The sequence below is a fragment of the Canis aureus genome, chromosome 5 (genome assembly GCF_053574225.1).
Source record: "Canis aureus isolate CA01 chromosome 5, VMU_Caureus_v.1.0, whole genome shotgun sequence".
In the NCBI taxonomy this organism is placed as follows: Eukaryota; Metazoa; Chordata; class Mammalia; order Carnivora; family Canidae; genus Canis; species Canis aureus.
The window spans coordinates 4603481-4627601 of record NC_135615.1 but is presented as its reverse complement, the minus strand read 5'-3'; the positions used below and the strand labels follow the sequence as shown (position 1 = coordinate 4627601).

The following is a 24121-nucleotide window of genomic DNA, read 5'->3' as shown; positions in this document are numbered from 1 at the left end:
TAGCACCTGCCTTTGGCCCAGGGCGCGATCTTGGAGACCTGGGATCGAGTACCACGTTGGGCTCCTGGTGCATGGAGCCTGCTTCTCCCTCTGCCTGTGTCTCTGCCTCTCTCTCTCTCTCTGTGTGACTATCATAAATAAATAAAAATTAAAAAAAAAAAACTAAATGGTCCAAAATCTGTGGGATAAGCAAAAGCCCTTCTAAGAGAGAAGTTTTTTAGCAATACAATCCTACCTCAAAAAGCAAGAAAAATCTCAATAAACAACCTAACCCTACAGTTAAAAGAATAAGAAAAATAACAAAACCCAAAATGAGTAGAAGGAAGGAAAAATAAAGATTAGAGCAGAACGAAATGATATAGAAACTAAAAATCAATCAAACAGAACAATAAAACTAGGGGCTGTTTCTTTGAAAAGACAAACAAAATTGATAAAACTCTAGCCACACTCATCAAAACAGCAGCAACAACAACAACCTCTCCACCCCTGCCCCCCCCCCAAAAAAAGAAAGAGAATGGGAGAACTACAGGACAGTATCTCTGAGGAAAAGAGATGTAAAAATCCTCAAAATATAACTAGCTAACTAAATCCAACAATACTTTTTAAAAAAATAATTCACTACAATCCAGGAGGATTTATTCCTGGGATGCAAAAGCAGTTCAATAATTGCAATCAATCAATAGAATACATCAGTGTCCTACACATCATTAGTAAGAGAAAGGCTAAAAACCATATAATAATTTCAATAGGTGTAGAAAAAAACATTTGACAAAGTAAAACATCCATTCATGATAAAAACCCTCAACAAAGTAGATTCAGAGAAAACATATCTCAACATAATAAAGGCCATATATGAAAAACCCACAACTACCATCATCCTTAAAGGGGAAAACTTGAGATGCTTTCTTCTATCAGGAACAAGACAAGAATGTACACTTTTACCTCTTTTGTTCAACATATTACTGGTAGTCCAATTGGATAACAAAAGGAAATAAAAGGTATCCAAATTGGTAAGGAATTAAATTTCCACTATTTGCAGATGACATGATACTCTATATAGAAAACACAAAAGACTCCAGCAAAAACTGCTAGAACTGGTAAGATAATTAAGTCAGAGGACACAAAATCAATGTACAGATATCTGTTGCATCTCTATATACTAACAGTAAAGAGTGAAGCAGCAGAAAGAAAAAATTTTAAAAATCCCATCTAAAATTGCACCTAAAATAATAAGATACATAAGAATAAATCTAATAAAACTGGCAAGAGACCTTTACTCTGAAAACCATAAACTGTGGATGAAATAAATTTGAGATGATATAAAGAAATGGAAAGACATTCCATGCTCATGAATTAGAAGAACAAATATTGTTATAATGTCTATATCTCCCAAACAACATACACATTTAATACAATCCCTATCAAAATATCAGCAGCATTGTTCACAGAATTAGGACAAACAAAACTAAAATGTGTATGAAACCACAAAAGACCTCAAATAGCCAAAGTGATGTTGAAAAAGAAAAGCAAAGCTGGAGGCATTACAGTTCCAGACTTTAAATTATATCACAGGCTGTAACTTCTTTGACATTTGCCATAACAACTTTTTTCTAGACATGTATCCTGATGCATGGAAAACATAAGCAAAAATTAACTATTGAAACTTCATCAAAATAAAAAGTTTCTGCACAGTGAAGGAAACAATCAACAAAACTAAAAGGCAACCTACAGAATGGGAGAAGATATTTGCAAATGACATATCAGATAAAAGATTAGTATCCAAAATATACAAAGAACTTATAAAACTCGACATCCATAAAACAAATAATCCAATTAAAATGGGCAGAACTGAGGAGGGCACTTGATGGGTTGAGCACTGGGTCAGTGTTAGCAAATTGAATTTAAATTAAAAAAATGAAAACATTTTTTAAATGGGCAGAAGGCATGAACAGACATTTCTCTGAAGAAGATATTCAGTTGGCTAAGAGAGAGACATGAAAAGAGGCCAACATCACTTATCATCAGGAAAATTCAAATAAAATCTACAATGAGATACCACCTCATATCTGTCAGAATTTCTAAAAACCAGCAACACAAGAAACAAGTGTTGATATGAGGATGTGGTGAAAGAGAAACTGTCCTACAACTGTTGGTGGAAACACAAACTTGTGAACCACTGTTAAAAACAGTATGAAGTTTCCTAAGAAAGTTAAAAATAGCATTGTACCCAAAGAACACAAAAACACTAACTGAAAAGGATGCATGCACCCCTATGTTTATTGCAGCATTATTTTCAATAGAAATTATGAAAGCCGCCCAAGGGTCTATCAACTGATTTAGAAATGTTTTATATATATATATAATATATATAAAATATATATTATATATATATGTAATGGCATATTATTCAGCCACAAAAAAGAATGAAATCTTGACATTTATAACGATGTGGAAAGAGCTAGAGAGTGTAATGCTCAATGACATAAGCCAGTCAGAGAAAGACAAATACTATATGATTTCACTCATATGTGGAGCTTAAGCAAAACAAATGAGTTAAGGGGAAAAGAAAAGAGAAAGAGACAAGCTGAGAGAGACCCTTAACTATAGAGAACAAACTGATGCTTACCAGAGGAGACTGAAATAAGTAGTGGGATTAAAAGTGCACTTATTATACTGAGTGCTGAGTAGTGTATAAAATTGCTGAATCACTGCATTGTACGTATGAAACTAATAAATTCCACATATAAGAGTCTGCCTTTGGCTCAGGTCATGATCCTGGAGCCCCGGGATTGAGTCCTGCATCAGGTTCCCCATGGGGAGCCTGCCTCTCCCTCTACCTGTGTCTCTGCCTCTCTCTGTCTCTCATGAATAAATAAATACATAAAATATTTAAAAAGTTATTTTCTCCAATAAAGTATTGCTACTCTGACTTTCTCTTGACATCTCTTTGCATGATAGATGTTTCTTCATCCCCTGATTTTCAGTTTGCAGGTGTCTTCAAGAGACATGAGTCTCTTGTAGGTAGCATATAGATTTCTTTTTAACCATTCTGTCACTCTATCTTTTGATTGGAACATTTAGTCCACGTACAAAGTACTTGTTGATAAGTACGTGTTTATTTGATTTTATTATTTGTTTTGTGGTTGTCTCTGAGGATCTTCTCTGATCCTTTCTAGTTTTCTCTCTTTCATGGTTTACTGAGCTTCTTTAGTGGTGTATTTGGATTTCTTTCTCTATTCTTTATTTATTAATGGTTTTGATATATGGTTACCATTATGCTTGTATATAACTGCTTTTGCATAACACAGTCTACCTTAAGTTGATGGTCATTTATGTTTGAATTCATTCTTTTCTCCTTGCTTCCCCATATTTTGGAGATATTTTGTGAGTTCACTGATCAATTTTTACCAAAATATTCATTTTTACTGTTTTTGTGTTTCCTACTTTTATATTTTCACTTTTGGTCTCTCCTTTCCACTCAAAGTGTTCCTTTTAATATTTCTTGCAGGGCTGGTTTAGTGACCATGATCTTTAATATTTATTTGTGAAACTCTTTATCTCTCTTATTTTTGCATGATAGCCTTGCTGGATGGAGTATTCTTGCTTCCAGATTTTTCCTTTTTAGCACTTTGAATATATCATGCCACTTTTTTCGACCTAGTTTCTGCTGAAAGATCTCATTAGACTTATAGGATTTCCCTTGTAAGTTGCTGTATACTTTTGTCTTTCTGCTTTAAATATTTTTCTTCATCATTATATTTTGCTAATTAAATTACAATACATCTTGGTGTGAATCTGCTTTTGTTGATTTCAATCAGGCTTCTCTGTGCCTCCTGGATCTGGATGTCTGTTTCCTTCCCCAGATAAGGGAAGTTTTCAGATATTACTTCTTCAAATAAGTTTTCTGCCCTCTTTTTTCTCTTTTCTTCTCCTGGAACTGCTGTAATCTGAATGTTATTATGTTTGATTGAGTCACTGAGTTCTCTAAATTTATTCTCATTTTGCATAATTTTTTTTCTTTTTTGTTCAGTTTGATTACTTTCCATTACTTTGTCATTTAGATCATTAATTCATTACTCTACTTCTTCCATCCTGCTATTCATTTTATCAAGAATGTTTCTCATTTCTTTAATGGGCTTTGTATCTTTGTTACATTATTCCTTATCTCTATGTTAAGGATCTCACTCATGTCTTCCACTCTTTTCTCAAGTCCAATGAGTATCCTTATAATCATTACTTTAATTCTCTATTTGGTATGTTACTTATATCTGTTTCATTTAAATATATGGCCATGGCCTTATCCTGTTTCTTCATTTGGGATAGATTTAACTGTCTTCTCATTTTGTCTTAGTCTCTGTGCCTGTTTCTGTGTGTTGGGTAAGTCATCTCCATGCCCTATTCTTGAAGGTAATGACCTTATGAAATAGAGGGCCTATAGTCTCTTGCCGTATAGTGTCCCCTGTTTCCCAGGGCCTGGTATTTCTGAGAGTCTCCAAAGTCTACTGCATATGCTCTGTTCTTTTGTTCTGGCTGTTTTATCCTTCAAACCTGCACTCTTGGCAGGGATTTGTCCCTGGCCGGAATATGGCATATTTTAACTAGATGTGCTCTGGTCTATTTGTGAAATGGGACTTGTTGCCATCACCACCTGAACTGAGGCTCCACAAAACTCCTGAGTCAAGATATGTGGTGTGAGCATGGGGTTGGGCTGGTCTTCTGGGAAAGGGAGCTCACCTCGCTAGGACTGAGGAAGGCTGATTGGGAGGGGTAGTTCCACTGCTGTGTGGGGATGTGGGACTTGGTGCAAACAAGTTATGTAGCGTGTATGGGCACTGCACTGGTTCCTGCAGGTAGGCCTGTGCTTATACTGAGGGGCAAAGGAGTGAATTTGTACCAGCCACGTCCTTTGTTTCTGGAGGTGTCTCTCTAGGAATGCTGTCTCTGTGAGATGTGCTCCAAAATGAGCAAATAGCATCCCTACTATGTGCCCCAGATGCTCTTCAGATTTCTGTTTCTACATTGTATGTTCAGGGTTTGTTTGTTTGCCTTCTTTATAATAGAAGCCCCATTGCCCTTGGTGTTCCCTGTGCCAAACATAATGACCTTTAAAACTCCAGGCTTTAAGGTGCACTGGTTGTAAAAACTCATGAAATTCAGCCCCTTTCACTTTCCAAGCCAACTGCTGTGAGCATTCATTTTCCCTGTGAGCTCCCTTATGTGCTAGTCTTTTTCTTGTACTTCTCCAAGACATTGATTCTCTCCCCATTGCATTCTCTCCCCATGGCCATGATCTGTTTCTCTCATAAACTGTGTCACAGCACTTCCTACCTTCTTCAGTGTGGCCTCTTCTCTACCCTTAGCTGCAGAGTTCATTTTGCCATTCTTCAGGACAATTTCAGGGGTACTTAAAGTGATTTGATATATATCTAGTTGTCTTTGTGAAATGAAGTAAGCCGAGGGTCCTCCTACTCCACTGCCATCTTACACCCTCAAGGATATCAGTATTAACATTAGAAGTTTCTTGGAAATACAATCCAAATGTCAATTTTTAAAAAGGATTTTATTTATTTATTCTTGAGAAAGAGAGAGAAAGAGAGAGGCAAGAGACACAGGCAGAGGGAGAAGCAGGCTCCATGCAGGGACCCCGACGTGGGACTTGATCCTGGGACTCCAGGATCATGCCCTGGGCTGAAGGCAGGTGCTAAACTGCTGAGCCACCTGGACTGCCCCAAATTTTAATTTTTATCCTCTGTATTAGTCAGTGTTCTCCAGAGAATCAGAACCAATAGGAGATATGTATATATTTAAATACATACACACATACACATATATACAAACACATAAATATAAAATATATGATATATATCATAATATATAGGAAGAGAGAGAGATTATGAGAAATTGGCCTTCATGATTATGGAGGCTGAGTAATAGCATAATCTGCCACCTGCAAGATGGAGACTCAATAGTGTAGCTTAGTACAAATTCAAAGACCTAAGAATCAGAGGATACAATGGTATAATTCCCAACATAAGAGCAGGAAAAACTGGGATGAGATGTCTCAAGCAGTAAGGCAAGACAAAAATGGGGTGCAAATCTTCCCTTTCTCTGCCTTTTGTTCTCCTCAGACACTCAAAAAATTAGATGATGACAACTTACATTGGTGAAGGAAATTTACTTTGAGTCCACTGATTTAGATACTAATCTTGCCCAAACAATACTCAGAGAAATAGACTGGAAATTGTGTTTAATGTGGCCAGTCAAGTTGATTATATCAATCATTACAAGTCCTCCCCTTGTCAATTTGGAACCTGTACATATCTCTTTCAACCACATTTGGCCTCCAAATAAAGATAATAGCAAAGTCATAATGCTGCCTAACATGATGAACTATCTTGCAAACAGCCAAAACCACACTAAACCCTTTCCCAGAAGAGGAAAGAATAACCTTGAGTAGACCATGTTTACTCTTCTCCTTGACATCCTATAACTTAAATACTATAATATAGATTATATTTTGTAAATTACATATTTATATAATGTAAATTAATTTTTCTTTTGAGACAAATTGTCCTAGCCTGCACAGTAACTCCCCTCTGCCTGTTGATTCAGAAGAATGAGGCAATCGAAGTGGACAAGTGGTAGTCTTAACATTCAGTTCAATGGAATCATTGTTATGTCTCTGGTGGAAGCATTCTTCCCTCTGGAATTAAGACCTCTAGGCCAACAGAGTATAAAGTCATGGGAAAAGAAAATAAAATTTTGCAAGTGGGTCATTAGGGGTAATAGTGAATGGTTCACTATCATTCTCACTCCTAAATTCCTGAACCCATGAATCCCAGCTATTGGAGAAACGGCATCATCGTTGGAGGGAGAGAATGTAGCAGATGTGAGATTTGGAGCTGTGAACTGGGGGAAAGGAAAGCTGTGTGGCTGAAAAGGGAAGGGAATCTTTTTGGAGAGCAAAGTCAGGGAGAGGGAGAAAGTGGGAGAGAGTGTAGTGGTAGGGATCACACAATAAACCAGGGTGAGGAGATCCCCTGGATTGCACAGGGAGAGATTACTTTCCTTCCACCCTATATTTGGGATAATGTATTTTGCCTCTCCAAGAACAAAAGGCCAGCCAGGAGCCATTGAGTGACACTCAACAGTAGGGTTAGAGGTGTGCACAGAGGGCAGAAAACCTCTTAACAACTTTTTGCTGTGAGCCACGATAGGATTAAACCTCTGTATGCATGCAGATTGGCTACTTTTCTGCAGCAGAACTGAATAGGGCAGAGACACGTGCAGACCACAGATAACCTGGCCACTGCTTTTTGCTATCTGCCACAATAGATTCAAGGCTCTGTACAACTGCTTTCCTCAGACAGAATGGAGTAAGGGACTAAGTCATACCCAGATGGCTGATGACCAGTTTTTCTCTGAGCATTACAATAAACTCTAGCATGTGCACCCTGAACCTGCTTTTTTGAGGACACAGTGGTGCTGGGCACACCCCAAGCCTCTCCTCCAGGGGAAGGTATTGGACCCACACCTTGCCAGGCCCTTTAAAACTTAGAGTTTTAAATCCCAGTGACCACTCAGAGATAAAATACAGGAGATCTGTGGCTCTGGGAGTGCCCAACATCAAGGAAACAGATGGGTTAAGGGCAGAATCTGAGGAAAAATTACAGACTACATGCATACAAAGTTATCACCAAGATACTAGCCAAAAGGATCCAGGAGTACATTAAGAGGGTTATTTACCATGACCAAGTGGGATTTATTCCTGAGTTGCAAGTGTGGTTCAACACCTGGATATCAATCAAGGTTATACACCACATTAATAAAAGAAAGGACAAGAACCATATGATGTTTTCAATAGATGCAGTAAAAACATTTGACAAAATTCAGCGTCCTGTCTTTATAAAAATTCTCTACTGTGTAGGGATAAAGGGAACATACTTCAACATCATAAAAGCCATATATGAAAGACCCAAAGCAAATATTAAACTCAATAGGAAAAAACTAAGAATTTTCCCCGTATGTTCAGGAGCACGACAGGGATGCCCATTCTACTACGTTGTTCAGCAAGGCATTAGAATTCCTAGCCTCAGAAATGAGACAACAAAAAGAAATAAAAGGCATCCAAATCAGCAAAGAAGAAGTCAAACTTTCACTCTTTGCAGAGGACATGATAATCTATGTAGAAAATCCAAAGATGACATCCAAAAATTTCTAGAATCAATACAGGAATTCAGCAAATTTTCAAGATATAAAACAAATGCACAGAAGTCACTAGCATTTCTATATACTAGCAATGAAGGAGAAGAAATATAAAACAAGGAATTGATGCCCAGGTGCACAGAGGGCACATTTACATTTGCACCAAAACCCATAGGACATCCCATTTACAATTGCACCAAAACCCATAGGACATAGGAATAAACCTAACCAAAGAGGTAAAAGATCTATACCCTGAAAACTAAAGAACATTCCTGAAAGAAATTGAGAAAGCTACAAAGAAATAAAAAAAGTTCCATGCTCATGGATTGGAAGAATAAATATTAAAATGTGTATACTACCCAAAGCACTACATATTCAGGGCAATCCCTATCAAAATACCATCAGCATTTTTCACAGAGCTGGAATAAACAATCCTAAAATTTGTATGGAACAAGAAAAGACTCCAAATAGTCAAAAGAATGTTAAAAATAAAACCGAAGCTGGAGATATCACAGTTCCAGACACAAGCTGTACTACAAACCTATACTCATCAAGACACAGGTAGCAACCTCTTTGACCTTGGCCACAACAACTTCTTGTTAGACATGTCTCCAGGGGCAAGAGAAACAAAAGCAGAAATGAACTACTGGGAGATCATCAAGATAAAAATGTTCTGCACAGCAAAGGAAACAATCAACACAACTAAAAGGCAATCTACAGAATGGGAGAAGATATTTGCAAATGACATATCAGACAAAGGGCTAATATGAAAATGTATAAAGGACTTCCCAAACTCAACCCCCAACCACCACCACCCCCCGCCCCACAAACAAAGAATCCAATCAAGAAACGGGCAGAAGACATGAACAGACATTTCTCCAAAGAAGACATACAAATGGCCAATAGACACATGAAAAAATGCTCCACCTCATTTGGCATCAGGGAAATACAAATCAAAACCACAATGAGATACCACCTCTGGTCAGAATGGCTAAAAATAATAAGTCAAGAAACAACAAGATGTTGGTGAGGATGCAGAGAAAGGGAACCCTCCTTACACTGTTGATGAGAATGCTGTATGGTGCAGCCACTCTGGAAAACAGTGTGGAGGTTCCTCAAGAAGTTAAAAAATAGAGCAACCCTGTGACCCCACAAGTGCGCTCTAATGGAAACATAGTGATTCAAAGGAGTACATGTACCCCAATGTTCATAGCAGCAATGTCCACAATATCCAAAGTAGGAAAGAGCCCAGATGTTCATCCACAGATGAATGGATAAAGAAAATGTGGTATATACATACAATGGAGTATCAGTCATCAAAAAAGAATGAAATCTTGTCATTTTCAACAACATGCATGGAACTGGAAAATATCATTCTAAATGAAATTAATTCAGTCAGAGAAAGACAAATACCATATGATTTCACTCATATGTGGAATTTTGAAACAGAACAGATGAACATAAGGGAAGGGAAAAAATAAGACAAAAAAAGAAAGAAAGGCAAACCCTATGAGACTTTTAACTATAGGAAACAAACTGAGGATTGCTGGAGGGGAGGTGGATGGGGTAAGGATAATTGGGTAATGGGCATTAAGGAGGGCACTTGATTTAATGAGCACTGGGCATTTTCTACAACTCAAGAATCAGTAATTTCTACCTCTCAAGCTAATAATACAGAATATTTTAATTAATTTAAACTTAAATTTATAAAATTTTAAAAGAAATACATTTATGTTATTAACTATGAAGTTTCATAATAAAAAATCATTAAATTCTACATATAGCATATTATACATGCAACCCATCATATTTCATAGATAAAGAATAGTTATATAAATATATTAATTAATTTAAAAAATAATATTCACAGAAGGAGAAAAATCCAGATCATTTCTTGGAGTTTATCTTATGAGTAGAGTAAGATAAGAATATTATTAATAGCAAATGTAATGGGTGCTACAGCTGAGGTGCAATCAATTGTTAGGAACCACAAAATAGAAAAGCATCACTTTGGCTCAGTGGTTGAGCATCTGCCTTTGGCTGTCATGATCCTGGGGTCCTGGGATCTAGTCCTGCATCAGGCTCCTATGCCTCTCTCTCCCTATGTCTCTCATGAACAGATAAATAAAATCTTAAAAAAAAAAAAATCCTTACTTTCAACCCAACGGTCCCAGTGAATCCACAGAAATATCTTTTAAGCTGAGCTTAAAAGCCAGAGATTGCAAAGGGTATTTCAAGCAGGGTGAATTGAGAAGGATCACCCTTCTTAAGTCTTAACTAATTTCACTGGATAATTGGTCCATTGCACAAGAATATTCTTGCAGTCCAGCCAAACACGTTTATCTATTAGTGTATCTCTTCTCTAAGATTGGCCTTTATAATATTATTATAATAGAAACACTAGATGTTAATGTGTAGATTGAAGGAACAACAAGGATAGGCGTTGATCTGAGCCATCTGGAAGAGACTGAGTAGTAGGTAATGGAGGAGCATAACAAAGGAGAATGAGGTTGGTGGTTAGCACTTCAATGGATGCAAGACAAGTAAGTTTGTAGAGGGAAAAGATGACAGGCTTATTTTGCCAATGTGAAATTTGTATCTTAAGATATGTCTCTAGAAATTGCTAATATTTACTATTTGTTTTTTCCCTTGTTTTTCAAGAATCCAAATATCACCTAGTCAATATTTTGTTTGCATTCAATAAACTCTACAAGAACTGCTTCATTTCAAAATATAGTGTCCTTTAATATGAATAGTTTTCTTCATTTGTTACATCAATAAATTGATCAGAGAATGGAAAGACAAAAAAAACCCTAAAAATGTTGTCTACTATTTTTAAGTCTCCATCATGTGTCTAAGAAAATATTTTATATTTCTGCTTTATTCTTAAAAGAGAATGGACATGTGATTAAATTAGAATCATCATTTCAAGTTTAACAGAATTCTATATTCATTGATTTCAGTCAAATCTCAATAATTTTTGTTTTTTTCCTAAAAAATTCTGAATCACTGCTAGTTCAATTGGGAGTGTGGGAGGCACTCTAATACATGGCCTTTAATCTTCCCTTAAATCTGTAAATCATTTTTTAATCAACTAAATCTCACCTTTACAGATGCTTTTTAGAATACTATAAAAAAGAAAAAAGAGCTTTCTATTATAAGCTGCCTCCTCCTTTGCTTAGATGTTTAAGTAAGCAAAAGGCTCTTCAAAAGATAATTTTAACCCAATGATAATATAATGCAGACTAAACTTCCAGCAGACACAACCACTGTGGGATTCAAAGAAGACAGCGTTTCCACTTGGAAGGCTTTGTATTTTCTAACTGGGAAAATGTGACTAAAACTCAACTGCATTGAAGTGGGTTGAAGTGACCATGGATGCACAAAATACAGCCTGAAGTCTTAAATATGTGTATTGGGATAAAACCTGAAATAGAACTTGAGTCTTTATGCTTACTTCCTCTAAATCCAAATATTTTACTAATTTAAAATGATAGAAACTAAAACCATTTTGTAGTATTAACTACTGAGAACAGTCTCATGTTTTTTTGAAACTGATTTCAGTTCATGACTGAACCACTATATTGTCCAAATTCTCCTATCCCTTCCTCTTGAGTTGATCAGTTTTCAATTTATAAGTTTTTGCAGATTTAGACCCGGACTATTCCAAGCTTATCCCTCTCCACTCAAAAGTCATCTATATTTGCAACTTCACAACTTATTCCCATTTAATGTCTAAATCTTATTTCCTTTATCTCAGTCACCTACTCACCTCCTTGCTCTCTGGATAACTCATCCTTACCCTAAAACTCAACATGCCTCAGTACCATGACTTAATATAATTTCTTGGTAGAAATGAGGACTTCTTACATCATATACCAAAAGTAAAAGTATTTGGTCACTATTTTTCCTAATTACTCTCACTGTTTGAAATAACATTGCCACTTGCATGGACTCTGCAATTGCTCTAAACTACCTTGAATGTTACTGCCAAATTAGCCTTTTAAAATACTGGTTCCATTATAGCATCACTGAGCTAAAATTTTTTAAATGACTCTACTAGCTACTATATATAAACCAACTGCTAGCAGCCATATCTTAATCTGTTTCCTGTAAGAACTTACGAGTATTTCCAAAGACCAAGCCCTACCTTTTACCCAGAATATGAACACTCCCTTTTTCTATATGTATGGAATCTACCACTATTTCTAGAAAGCTCTGAATTCTCCACAGTATCTTTTATAACATTGTCAAAGCTCTCCATAAATTTGCAGTCAAGTAAGCTGATTTTTCCTATTACTTAGGCCTAGGAACACTCATAATTCCATTTGTGTGTGCCTTTCTTATTTTTTAATTCAAGCATACATTTTTATGCACAGGAAGTATAAGAAAATACTGTATGTGTCACACTAAGCCACCAGTGTAATGCGCACAAAAGATGAGTAACAAATATCTGCTCAATAAGCTTAACTGAAATGAACAAATGCTTAGTCAATTGTCTACTATAGCTCAGTTACTGCAGATACAAAGAAAATCATGCAAAGCCCCTAGCCTTAGACTAATAAAATTTATGGGAGAAATAACATTATGAAAAAAGAGAAAATATTACTCAGGATTTCATAGATTTTTGGTTATCTAAAATCATTTTGAAGTATGTTACTTTCTATAATGATTAGAAAGTTATACAGTAAGTTGACTGTAATAGATAGTGCCATTGGTGCAATGACATCCTCTTAATAACCTCTTCAGTACGATGTATTCTTCAGAAGCTTATTTGTAATAGGTTTATTGAAGATGGTTGATGGTCATGGCAGCAGATACTGGAGGGCTGAATGTAGCCTCCAAAAATATACTCCTGGGAAGTTTCTAAAATCCCTACAATGAATCATTGTTAAGATATACAATTTAGTAAAATAATTCTGTTAGTATATGACATATAGTAAATATTTCAGAGATTAATCAATGGCATTTTTAAGATTGAAATACTTTACAATTGAGATTATAAAATATGTTTAAAGAAATATCAGAAATTGTTTACTTCAGATAAATGTTTCCCACAGAGACATAAATTGGCTAGAGATTTTTCATGGAAAAACAGATTCCCTTTTTTTTTTTTCTTTTAGTAATATGAACTTTTGATTCCTTTTTTGTTATTATTTCTGGATGGGTATAGAGCTCATAATTTATCTGAGAAGCTCTTGGAATTTCAAGGAGGAATTGTTGGAAAATATTTCAGTCTTTAAAATTGCCGCAACAACACTTCTAAAAAATAAAAACTTTGGTAGAATTGATTTTCTTGTTTCCATTAGATAACTTAGTGAAATACTTCATTGATTTCATGGATATGAGAGATGTCAAGGTCACCCACATTTTCTATGTAGTCTTTCTACAAACATATGTTGAATATTTCCTCAAGTTTTCTCAATTTTTAATTTATATTATCAAGAGATCTTTTTTAAACTTCATTTAGGTGATGCAGATTCTTCTACAAACAATGCTTTAAAAGCATTCCTATCCTAGTAAATATTTTAATTTTTACTTTTCTCTCAGCATATAGTAAAAATTAAACAAAAGCTGAAATGAAGAAATAAATAGGCATAGAACCAAAAGTATGGTTAAATTCTTTCTTCCATGGCCAAATATTGAGAAGATTCTAAGATATTTTAAGATATTCCTTAGCCATAAAGAAATAAAATATAGGGATCCCTGGGTGGCGCAGCAGTTTGGCGCCTGCCTTTGGCCCAGGGCGCGATCCTGGACACCCGGGATCGAATCCCCCGTCGGGCTCCCGGTGCATGGAGCCTGCTTCTCCCTCTGCCTGTGTCTCTGCCCCCCCGCCCCGTGACTATCATAAATTAAAAAAAAATTTTTTTTAAAGAAATAAAATATAAGCATGTAAAGGATAGAAATGTCAAAGAAACCTTTTATTGGTCCCAGTTTTTTTCTCTCTCATTAATATGTGCCAGTGGCTTGCTGATGGCAGTCAATCTGACCAAAGGGCATTGGATAGATGGCATTGGAGCCTTTGTTGGTCTTAAGCCGGTGACAAACCTTCCTACCATCCATATTTTTTATCTGGCAATTCTAGATTGTTCTGCTATTTCATTTGCTGTCTTGTGATCTATTCTTTACATCTAGAGGTCTCTCATCTATTGACTTTGGAGTAAAAAGTCTCATAGTTATTATTCGTGTAATCTTAGGCATGCTAAATAACCTCAAAGAGCATCAGTACATGCTTCTATTTAAAACCGGGGCTAATAGTTTACTTACATATTTATAGTAATAAGTAAATGAAATTACTAGTGTAATAGTACAAACTATTAATAAATATCAGTTACATTCTCCCTTGACCCACTGTGAAACAAAGTGTAGTCATGTAACATTCTGTTATATTCTTCTCTCCATGAAGATAGACCTTTTGTAATTTTAATGTGTCCCTGATAGCAGCTCAGAGTTTTTAGAGTGCAGATGCCTCAATGTCTAGTGTCTTGTCCTGTAGCTTACCTTCTTCCTGTCATCCTTGCCCTTCTGAAAGAACAAGTCAAATAAATAGTAAGTTTTTTAGTGTTGCACAAATATTTTCATTAAATATTTAGTGAAATCATATGATTTAGAGTTTGAAATCTAAAATTCAAGAACCATATCTTGATTCCCTACGTCTTAGTTTCTTGTCTTTAAAATGGAGAGAATGCTTTTCCTATCTTCCCTGGAGATTATCTTTGGTATGAAATTATATCCTTTCACATAAAAGCATTTCAAAAATCTCAAACACTGTAAATATATATATATATATACACATTTATATATACATATATACATATATATGTACATATATATTATATATATACATTTCAAAGCAAATCACACTTAAGGTAGCCAATTAGGCTGTCATTTTACAGGGACTCACTCTACCCTTTATCACATAAATTTCAGATCCTTGAAATAAGCCCTAACATGGAACTATATAGGCAAGAAGCAAAAAAGGCAGGAAAGGTTGATTTTTAACAACAACAACAACGACAACAAAAATGACAAGTTAAGTACATATGACTCTAGCTTCACAACATGAAAGAAACATGGGTATTATGGCTTATATACGTTCCCTCTAGGCTGTCATTTGGAGGTGGGGGACCAACTATAGTTAAGAAATACATATGTTGAGGGCAATAAATACTAAATACAAAGTGATTTGTTTGCATTAATCTATTTAATTATCTAGTAGCCAGCTATTAAAAATCCCAGTAATAATCTTCCTTCTTTGGCATAGAAAGTATGAAAACTATTAGTAGTTGTGGGTGCAAAAAGTACTCAATAGCAAAGAAGACACTTGTGATGACATCTCATCAGGAAAGGAAGTTTTCTATCGATTCTAAGCCATTGTCTTTCTATTTTATACCAACCATCTGGACAACAGCAGTGCTCATATGTCACAAATCCTTTTCTTTTCATCTATGGCATTAAGGCCAAAGAAAACACACACCCTTACACACACACACACAAACACACACACACGTCTCCTTGAATAGTTCTTTGATAAGATATGGTAATAAATGCCCACAGGAGGGTAAAGGAGGTAGAAAAATATATTCTATAAGAATTTCTATTTCAGGCAAGAGTGTCAGACCACCAGGCCCGATGTTTTGTGTACACTAAAATCAGGGTTTTTTATGAGGCATAAAGAATAAGAAGGGAATATTTTTTCAGCTCTGGAGAGTCAAAAGTCAGCCTAAGAACAGAGAGATAGTGCTAATTATATTTTTAGCAAATTTCCTTAATGATTTCACTTTTCCTATTATTAAGGAATATCAGGTGTTTGGAGGGGATTTAGAGGTTGACAGTGAAAGAGAGAAAGAAGAGACTAGATATTAGCTTTAAAAGTAGTGGCTTTTATTTTAATCCCAATTAGTTAACATACAGTGTTATAGTAATCTCACGTGCACAAAATAGTGATTCAACACTTCCATACATCACCCTGTGCTCATCACAAAAGAGCACTCCTTAGTTCCTATCATCTATTTAACCCATTCCCCCATAAACTTCCCCTCTGGGAACCAACAGCTTGTTCTCTATAGTTAAGAAAATTTCTTTTTTTTTTTTTAAGATTTTATTTATTTATTCATGAAAGACACAGAGAGAGAGAGGCAGAGGGAGAAGCATGCTCCATACAGGGAGTCCCGGGACTCCAGGATCATGCCCTGGGCTGAAGGCAGCGCTAAACCACTGAGCCACTCAGAGATCCCCAAGAAAATTTCATTATTTTGATATACATTTGATTTCTTTAAACCAGCTTCAATAAACCAATGAAGATGTGCCATCCTATGTTTCTTCTGCAATTGGAAATGAAATGTTATCTACTCATTCATCATCACAATAAAAATTAAGTTTGAAGTCAAATACCAACCTGAAAGATAGAAAAGCTATTTTATATATCTTAATAGTGGGAAATAGTTTTGCAAGTGACATGTTTTCCTGTGTTGAATTCTTTCAAAATTAAATTTATGGACCATTCATACATTCCAAAAATGCAGGGTCACTGTAGTGTCTAAGTATATCAAATTACTTCACTCTTTCTATAAGCAGCCTGAGGTGATCTCAAAAATGGTTTGCTATTTACTTGACCCCAAAACCCTACAGAAGCATGCATATCAAGAAGTTCAAATTTTTGTGTTAATTTTAAGAGCACCTATGAAACTGACCTGGCCATTTTACAGTGTTCATGGTCAGATTAACTCATACATGAGCTCTCCCTGACACATTGAGTTGATCCCTTCTAAAAAAGAGCAGATGGTTCCTAAACCAGAAGGCTGCACAGAGCAAAAAGATAGCCCAGAAGAAATTGAAGAAACAGAATCTATGGCCCTGGAGTAAATTCTGCATGAATTAAATGCAATTGAAAGAAAAAAAAGAATATCACATGACTTCAGGAATTCAGACATGACAATTGTTGCTAATGAATTAATTATATAATTGACAAGTTTATTAATTATACAAAATCAGTATATTTATCGGGATTTTAAAATATATTTTGTTATTTTCTGGTAATCATACTATTTGAAATAGAAAAGTATAGAAATGTTTGTTAAATATTTTGGAACAAAGAGCCACAATTTTTTATAGTTACCAAAAGAGATAGCAGTTTGTATAATATGTCAAATTCCTTTGCTCCAACTGGTCTAAGTAGAAGAAAACAAACCAAACCAAACCAAACCAAACCTAAAAACATGTTTTGCCTGTAAGGAAAATGGTCCTTGTCCTGCTGTTAGCTGAACATAAGATTTTATGCAAATTGCCTCAGTTTCCTTGCTTGTCAGTTTAATATCCCTATATCTGTTCTACCTTCCTTGAACAATACGTCTGAAAACAAGATGGAAAGGTGTATAAGAGTGCACTGAAAAGTAAAATATTTCATGAGTAGAATAAAATAAATTCCATCATTATTTGGCTTAATGACTCATATGGATCATACTTACAGTGGCTTCACTGGCAGACTTGAAACATTTTTCCTGGTTCTAAGCCCACTTTTACTTGGATTCTTTACAGTCTGGGTTTTTATGGAGTAGACATTCTGGCTCTAGGTGAAGCGAGATGTAAATTTGGATTTTGAGCAGTTTTCCACAGAAATGAACTCAACTCTCCCAAACATCAGCCCAGTCTTTTAAAAAAGTAAATGATAGATCTTCTGCAAGTAGGTCTAATCATCTTAATAGGCAACAAAAGAATTGTAAGATAACATTGTATCAAGAGTGGACCTAACTCTTGATTTTCTCAAACAGGGGATGGAAGTTCTCATAAAAGGTCATTTTGTAAGATACTCAGTCAAAGAAAAATAAATAGGCCACCTTGGGCCAATGAAAGATCTGAAAATTGGAAAATATATAAAAGGAGAAAATAAGCCAACCTAACAAAATGAAGCTACATGAGACATCATAAAAATTAGGATTTTTAAATTTTTTCTTCATGTAGCTGTCTTTATTCACATGAGTAATGTCACTTTATCCTTTCTCAACTTTCTATTATGGTTGACATTTTGATGATGAACAGTGTCTTTGCATTAGATGAGCCACCAAGTTGTGGATAAGAAATATTTGAGACCTTGGCAGGAGTTGTGTAGTATGGAGGTGTGGCTGAGAATGAGAGAAGGACTAGATTACCCAGACTCTCCACTTCCTTTATTGAGGCTCTGGTACTCTCCCTGGACTCTGGTCTTCACTACAGCAAAAATTGTGAGAAGAGTCACAAACGGATATAAGAACTCTAGAGACCCCAGACTACATTTCAGTAATATAGTAACTAACTTAATCTTTCAGTGTTGTTGAGGTATTCTATAACAGTGGACCAGAGACAGCATGGAAGGATATTAACATTCTTCTATTTATGGTTTTCTTTTTCCATTGAAGGAAGAATAATTCATTCTAACAAGTACTTCAGGTTCTCAGAAAAAGTTGTTTCAGAATTTGTTCACCAGTTAGTTTTATAGGTCTATGAAAGCCATACAAAGTAATTAAAATAATTGTGCCCTCCATTTTATCAGCTTCCAATTTGGGTTTTCCCTGTCAGTTGTAATCCAACAACAAAATCTATATGTTTTCCCTAAACAGACACCTTATTCTACCATAATTGTAATCAATAATAAGTTGAAATGCATTGCTATGATGTTATTGTCAATTTCCAAATAGAATATGATCACTTTAAGAGTAAGTAATATTTTAAAAGAATTTTTATTTATTTTTTTGAGAGAAAATGAGAGAGTATGAGCAGGGGAAGGGTAAGAAAAACAAGAACACTCCCTGATAAGTGTGGAGCAAGATGTGGGGCTCCATGCGGAGCTTGATGGGGACTTGACTGTGTCTCCCTGTGGGACCCAATGGTGGCTCCACTTGGGGCCTGACACTGGGCTTCACGTGGAGCTCCATGTGGGACTCAATCCCAGGATCTTGAGATTATGATCTGAGCCAAAGTCAGATGCTTAACTGCCTGAGTCACCCAGGTGGCCCAAGAGTGTCATATTTTTTATTATATTTTTTGTATCTCATTGTATTCTCAATGCTAGCATGACAATAAAAGCCGAATCAATATTGATAAATGAATAAAGCCTTGAAGGATGTGGTGAATATTTACTACATATAAGGTAATATACAAGATGCCCATAGAGTAAGTATACTTAAATCTTTATATTTGGGACACCTGGGTAGCTCAGTGGTTGAGCATCTGCCTTTGGCTCAGGATGTGATCCTGGCATCTGGGATCAATTCCTGGCATCTAACTCCCTGTGAGGAGCCTACTTCTCCCTCTGCCTGTGTTTCTGCCTCTCTCTCTCTCTCTCTCTTTCTCTCTCTGTGTCTCTCATGAATAAATAAATCTTAAAAAAAACTTTATATTTATTATTTTATCTATGAAATAAAGATGTCTCAGATAAAGGGCTAGTATCCAAGATCTATAAAAAACTTATTAAATTCAACGCCCAACACACAAACAATCCAATCACGAAATGGGCCAAAAACATGAACAGAAATTTCACCAAAGAAGACATACACATGACCAACAAGCACATAAGAAAATTCTCTGCATCACTTGGCATCAGGGAAATACAAATCAAAACCACAATGAGATCCCATCTCACACCAGTGAGAATGGAGAAAATTAACAAGGCAGGAAACCACAAATGTTGGAGAGGATGCGGAGAAAAGGGAACCCTCCTGCACTGTTGGTGGGAATGTGAACTGGTGCAGCCACTCTGGAAAACTGTGTGGAGGTTCCTCAAAGAGTTAATTTTTTTTTTAAAGTTTTTATTTATTTATGATAGTCACAGAGAGAGAGAGAGAGTGAGAGAGGCAGAAACACAGGCAGAGGGAGAAGCAGGCTCCATGCGCCGGGAGCCCGACGTGGGATTCGATCCCGGGTCTCCGGGATCACGCCCTGGGCCAAAGGCGGGCGCCAAACCACTGCGCCACCCAGGGATCCCCCTCAAAGAGTTAAAAATAGACCTGCCCTATGACCCAGCAATTGCACTGCTGGGGATCTACCCTAAAGATATAGATGCAGTGAAACAGCAGGACACCTGCACCCCAATGTTTATAGCAGCAATGTCCACAATAGCCAAACTGTGGAAGGAGCCTTGGTGTCCATCAGAAAATGAATGGATAAAGAAGATGTGATACACACACACACACACACACACACAATGGAATATTACTCAGCCATTAGAAACAATGAATACCCACCATTTGCTCGACATGGATATAACTGGAGGGTATTATGCTGAGTGAAGTAAGTCAATTGGAGGAGGACAAACATATGATTTCATTCATACGGGGAATATGAAATAAGGATGTTTGAACCTATTGTAGCTATCATGCAGAATTGGTCTGAAAACATTAATAGAAACTTAAAAGAAGTTCATTGGAAAATAAAAACTGTTCTAAAATAAAATGTTTCACTGTTAAGCAACTATGTAACCATGTTGTGTCATATATTCATTACCACCAAAATCAAATTTCATGCGTCAAAGTCAGTTCCCATAGATGGTAATCCTTTCTCAGAAAGTACTATATTAAAGAGATTTCAATCTGTTTTATGCCCTCATCAGTATCTATATCATTTTATTCTAAAGGACAAATATACAACTGAGCTACTTGTCCATTTACTCATTTGGAAATTTGTCTATATGGAATAATTTACAAATAAAAATAATGGTTATCAAATGTGGTGTCATAAGAAGAGTCTCAGGAAATGTGAAAATAAGATAGGATAGGAAATGTCAAAACAAGTAATCAGTTGAAACAAAAAGCACCTTAAGGTAACATAAGAAAAAATAAGTAACATGATGTGACATCATAATAGAAAGAGCTTCGAAGAAAGGTAAGTAAATAATTAGATGGCAAAAGTATAAGAAAACTAATCATTTTATTTTGTACAGAAGTAATTTACTTAATAATTTAACAATAGCCTAATATATGCCTCCAATAGTCCTTATCCTCCGAGAAAGTAAAATCTATTGAGGAAGGCAATTAACTAGAATAACACAATAGCATTTCCCTCACTCAGGTCATGCTCCAAACTCTAAGTATTCATCTCCTCTTCTGGCTGAAGACAGGATGAAGGATGAAAGAAATCAGTCCAGAATGAAGGAGAATCTCAAGAATTAAGTAGGCCAATGAAGAAGTTAGCAAAACTTAGGGATAATTGATAGAGAAATTTAAATAAGTAAATCTCATGAGTGAGTCCAGGAAACACTTCTGCAGCTTTCATTTTCAGGCTTCTTGAAAGTAGTCATTAGTATTACTCTAGTCTTATTTTTAAGGAAAAACACTGGTGCTCAAGGTCATGACCTTTAGAGGGCAGTAGTTCACTAGTATCCACTGGAGATGAGAATGTTTGCAGAGTTGTGATGAAAATAAAATGTGTCCAGATTTTTACATGGATCATTCAAAAAGTGACTTTTTCTCCAGATACAACTGGGTTAAGTGTTTTTCTGGTGCCTGCTTTTTCATTATAATGATGCCTCAGGGAATCTATGAAGGAAAGAAATTTAATCTGGCTAAGAGTTAGGGTGCTGCCAGAAGAGCTTAAAATTCTTTAGCACTTTTGCCACAAGAAGAAAACAATAGACTTAAGTGTTTTTAAAAATGTGCTGACTTCTACCAGAATTTTAAAATAAACTGATAAGAAGGTTACAGTCTACATACTCTGCCTGCAGGATTTATAGAGGAAATTGTCCCCTAGCTTTATGCTCATTTTTTCTAAACTGGATTCAGTTCAAGGTGACAGCCTCCTCTTGGTCTCCTCTGAATGGTTGCATAGCTGAGATGAGAGGTGTTGTACTCACCGTGTCCTCAACACTTCAGGACCTCCACAGAAGTCTCACCCCCATGGATTTAGCTGAAAAGAACTTCACAAAGTTGTACCGACCAAGAGTCTTTGGCTCTGAGGTAGCAAGAAAATATTTCCCAGTTCTTTTTTTTACTTTCAAACTAAGGTCAAAAGAACCTTGAATCCTCAATATCTTTCATTTGTTTTTGTTTTTGTTTTTTTTAAAGATTTTATTTATTTATCAATGAGAGACATACAGAGAGCGGCAGAGACACAGGCGGAGGGAGAAGCAGGCTCCATGCAGGGAGCCCGGTGTGGGTCTCCATCCCGGGACTGAGGGGTCATGCCCTAAGCCAAAGGCAGGCACCAAACCACCGAGCCACCCAGGGATCCCCAATATCTTTCAGTTGTTATGAGTGCAGGATAACAGCTTGAAGTAAAGGTGAGTTTTTCTTCTCACTTGAGTATATGGCATATCATACCTTAAAGGAAGGATCTAAGCAGAGTTGTCACTTATATTGTGAAATTATATGAATAATTAAAACCTTAATATGACTGAGCGTGCAATGCTTTTTGGTAAAAAAGCATTAGATAGATGCTAATGGGGAAATCTACTCAGAAGATTCTGGAGTCATTTGGATACTGACAATGTTACTTGCTTAAAAGAAGGAAAGGAGTAAGGGTATAGGGGTGGGGCAGTAGTTGGAACGGGGCTTGTAAATTGTTCCTGCTTAAAATCAAACCAGTATTAGGGAAATGCATATCAAAGTGACAATGAGATATAACTTCACATCCATTAAGATTGCTATTAATAATGAAATAAAAACAGAAAATAACAGGAGATGGTGAGGATGTGGATGAATTAGAATTCTGTACATCGCTGATGGAAATGTAAAATGGTTCAGCTGCTATTGACAGCTCCTCAAAACATATAACTTGTCATATATTCTAGGAATTCCACTTATGGACACATACTCAAAAGAATTGAAAGCAGTGAATTACACAGATATTTATAAATCCACTTTCATAGCAGCATCATTCACAATGATCAAAATAGTCCAAGTGTTTATTGGCAGATGAAAGGATCAACAAAGTACGGTATATGCATACAATATCATGCATATATTATTCAGCTTTAAAAGGGAGGGAATTCTGACATATACTACAACATGAATGAGACTTGAAAATATACTAAGTGATATAAACCAGACACTAGAAAGATAAATGTTTTATAATTCCATTTATATGAGGTACCTAGAGTGGTCAGATTTATAAGGACTGAGGCAAGGCAGTTGCTTAATGAATAAAGCTTCAGTTTGGGAAGATGAAAAGTTCTGGAGGTACACGGTGATGATGATTGAAATATAATGGAATATACTTAATGCCACTGGCTTCACACCCAAAACTGGCTAAATGGTAAATTTTATTTCTGTAAAATAACTCTAATTACTTCTTGTAAATACTCAAACACATACAATTTATATGTATTTATAAGAATAATTACTTCTTGTAAAGAAGTTATTTTGTATCCTAGTCAATATCAGTAGTTTGTTATTGTGTATTATAGGGTTTTAATTTACATTTTTCTGATTAGTAGATTTATTACATATGTATGTATATATGTGTGTACCACAAATATAAATATGATTGGTAATGATAAATAATTATATAATGATTAGTGAGTTGAACATCTTTTATGTACCTTAGCTATTTGTATGTCTTCCTTGAAAAAATATATATTCAGGTCCTCTGCCCATTTTTAAATCAGATTTTTCTATTGTGTTATACAAGTTCCTTATATATTTAGATATTAACCCCTTATCTAATAAAGGCTTGCAGATATCTTCTCCTATTCCATAGGTTGTCTTTATTTTGTTGATCCTCTTTTGTTGTGCAGAAGCTTCTTCTTTGATATATCCAGCTTGTTTGTTTTTGCCTTTGTTGCTTATACTTTGCAGTCATATCCAAAAAGATATTGCCAAAACAAAGATTAGGAAGATTTTCCTCTGTGTTTTCTCATAGGATTTTTTTTTATAGTTTCAGTTCTTATGATTACATCTTTAATCCATTTTGACTTAATTTTTGTGAGTTCTGTAAGATAAGGGTT

The 24121-nt window shown here is 35.7% G+C and overlaps 1 long non-coding RNA gene across 1 annotated transcript in view; it reads left to right on the top strand.

Annotated features, from left to right (window-relative positions):
- Positions 1–21930: 21930 nt before the first annotated feature.
- The window catches only part of LOC144313307 (uncharacterized), a 76176-nt gene continuing 73985 nt past the window's right edge, over positions 21931–24121 (top strand). The window contains exons 1-2 of the long non-coding RNA XR_013378983.1: positions 21931–22133; positions 22242–22456. This is a non-coding gene — a long non-coding RNA (uncharacterized LOC144313307). The remainder of the gene's footprint in view (positions 22134–22241; positions 22457–24121) is intronic.